General features: G+C 32.1%; 1 long non-coding RNA gene across 1 annotated transcript; it reads left to right on the top strand.

Annotated features, from left to right (window-relative positions):
* The first annotated feature begins 1327 nt into the window (after positions 1-1327).
* Positions 1328-2461, top strand: LOC124889444. Its single transcript, XR_007048428.1, has 3 exons — positions 1328-1469; positions 1876-1949; positions 2193-2461. It is a non-coding gene; the product is annotated as an uncharacterized LOC124889444 (long non-coding RNA).
* The last annotated feature ends 980 nt before the right edge of the window (positions 2462-3441 follow it).

Below are 3441 nucleotides of genomic sequence, written 5' to 3' on the forward strand. Positions count from 1 at the left end.
TCTTCGCATAATTAATTTAATAATTTATAGGTAAATTCTAATAACTCAACTCTAACATAATAACTCTAACAACTCTAACATATATCTCACTTTCGTATTTTTTTGAATTACTGGGCTCTGATATCAATTGTAGGGGGTGCGGATATTTAATAGATCTAATAGATTTATTAGGTTAAGCAAATATATCCTAAGCTTTGCAATTTAGAAAAGATATACCTCTTGTTAAAAAAGTGGTGCATATATAACCTCGTCATCTAATAAATGATGTCAATATACCCTCATCCCGAGACAAATGGAGATAATTCTTGACCTTAATGATTGTGATTTTCTCACCTTTTTCTTCTTTGAACTTGCACAGACCTTAGAAAAGAAGAGATCCAATTGAATGATTCCAATTAGCTATTAGAGTGAAGAATACGTTCATTTAAATTGAAAATTCAAATTGAAAGGGCGTGTGTCGCAGAAAAAGTAATAGACAAATTAATTTCTCAAAAACAATTGGACAACGTCATTTAAGATTTCTATGTGACTTCTGCATTGACTTAAGAAGGACAAAATTTAAGTCTTTGTAATTGAAGTTTTTCTTTATTATAAGTTTATGTTTTCATTTTAACAAATTACTAATAGTTATTATAATTACATCAGAACAAGATGTACATTACATTATGGTGTTTGGACTTAGAGTAAGGAATACGTTTAACTAATGAGTAGTCACATCAATGAATATCAAAGTGAAAGAGATTTGTGTGAAATTTTTATGGCAAGACTCGTACAAAGACTTGAAAAATCTTAATAATCCTTTAATAAAAGTCGTTAAAGGAAGATACCACTTGGAAACAACAAGTTTAAGTGAATTATATATATGAAAAAATCACTAATAGTATAATTGTAACGACCTGTTTGGTCGTTTGTGAAATTTTCTCATCTTTTCTCCCCGTAGTTGGTATACGTGAATTATAACTCACGAGACGAGTGGTACCAATTCTTAAGATGTTCGGAAGTAATTTGAGTCATTAGTTGGATTATTGAGTTTTAATAAATTTAAGCTTGATAATGTTCAAGTTTGATCAAGATCACTCCGAATTAGTGTTTTGGTGATTCCAATAGAATTGAAGCATACTTTTTAGTCAACTTACATATTTAATTTATTTTTATGGGATTCTAAATAAATTTTAAGGATCTATGTGAAATTTCGGGTATATTGGATGATTAATTTTTAATTAGTTAATGGATCAAATCGACATTTTCTTATTTATTGAAACTTATGTATAATAATAAAACTTAAGTGGGTAGGGTTTAAAGTTAATAAATATTTTGTATAATAAAATTAGAATGTTGAAAGGAAAGAGGAGAACGAAAGTCATGATTAAAGTATCTACAGTTTTAAGGGGTGGAGAACTAAAATCACGATTAAATTAACTGCAGTTTTAAGGGGTGGAGAACTGTAACGACGTGAAGACACCTTTCAGGTAAGAATTCAATAATTTTCTGCAATTCTTTACTTTTAAATAGTGTTGCTGGAGTTTTGAAAAGGAGACAAAACAATTATTAGTATATAATATTAAGGAGGAATTGATGTATTCGTAGAGAATTGTGTTTAATAAATTCCATGGAAATCAAATTGGTTAGTGGGTGGCACATTATTTAAGGATTTTTAATGAAACTCAAAGTGACGTAGCCACTGTTGTTCTCCCTTTTTAAATGATCTTTAGTGAAATCAAAGAGGCGTAACCACTGTTGGTACAATTTCTTTAAATTTTCATCGGTTAATGGTGGCGCATGCGATGGTTATCGGTCAAGAATTTTAGAGTAGAAATTTATAAAATAGGTGTTATTAAATTCGTACTCTTATAAGAATTATATATATTTGAACAGATTTTGAACGTTTCGAAAGTTTGAGGAAGGGCAAGGAACTTGTGGACTATTAATATTCGGATTCTTCGAGTGAGGTAGGTTATAGTTTAATTGGAGTTTAGATTCGACTTAATTGTGTGTATGCTCCTAAATTGAATACTTGTTGATTGATTTTCGGACATGCTTGAAATTGTTTATGCGTGCATAAATGATTATTGAAATATACTTGATGGAATTGTCTCATGACTTTGAGTGTATTTGTAAACTTGGTACATTGTGTTGTATGTTGTGAGGTTGTGTAAATTTTATATTGATAATACTTGTATATTTTGGATCAGATACCACGCCGGTACAGATATGTATATGTTGGATCGAGTACCACGACGGTATGGATAAGTATATGTTGGATCAGGTACCACGCCGGTACGAATATGTATATATTGGATCGGGTACCATGCCGGTACGGATATATATATGTTGGATCAGGACCATGCCGGTACGAATATGTTTATATTGGATCGGGTACCACGCTGGTACAGATATGTATATGTTGGATCGGGTACCACGTCAGTATGGATATGTATATGTTGGATCGGGTACTACGCCGGTACGAATATGTTTATGTTGAATCGGGTACCACGTTGGTACATATATGTATATGTTGGATCGGGTACCACGCCGGTACGATACATAAACATAGATTGTTCCCTGCAAGTCATGACTATTTGGGCAAAAATAAGTTCCATAGCATGTGTGTACATATTTGTATTGATTCTGTGGATGCTTACGGTATGGTTGATACTCTTGATAGTTATATGACTTATTTGTGAGCACTGTTTGACCTGTTGTTGTTGTATTGTTGATTCATTAATTATTTGTTATGTGACGATGCCTGTCTATTTGTTATTTGATTTATGTTGTGTACATGCTATTAAATTGAGTTGGCCTATGATACCTACAAATACATAATGGTTTGTACTGATACTACCCTATACTCTTCTTTTGTTGAGTGCAGAAAGTATTCTAGAGGCTCAGACATGACCTCGCCTCTAGAGTTTGATAGCAGATCTTGATCCAAGGGTGAGCACTCCGTCTCCAGGCTGCCATGGATCATCTTATTGTTCTTGTCCATCTTTCGGGCAATGAAACATTCTTTATTTACTTTATTTTTGAATATCTCTTTTGGACATCATCATTGTTTAGAAGTTCTTGTACGATGACTTTCTGGTCTTGGAAATTTTAGTAAGTAGTTTTGACTTCCGCATTAATCATGATTAGTCCTGAATTATTATTATTATTATGTGATTTTATAATAATATCATCTTAATATTGACTAAGTGATTAGGTAATGGTTCGGTTTAGATGGTTCTCCCACATGAAGATTAATGTAGGTGCCATTCATGGCCGTTTGGGTCGTGACAATAATATCAAATTTGAATCATATATTTCGAAGTACAATGTATTAAGTACAACTTTATAGGTTAAACTCATCAAATTTAAATCTTGAATGTGCCACTAATCATCACAAGTTTGGCTGTCACAAGGATATGCATGTTCAATACCTTTTGAGATTATCATTAATTGATC

Source organism: Capsicum annuum, chromosome 12, assembly GCF_002878395.1.
Source record: "Capsicum annuum cultivar UCD-10X-F1 chromosome 12, UCD10Xv1.1, whole genome shotgun sequence".
NCBI classification, from domain to species: Eukaryota; Viridiplantae; Streptophyta; class Magnoliopsida; order Solanales; family Solanaceae; genus Capsicum; species Capsicum annuum.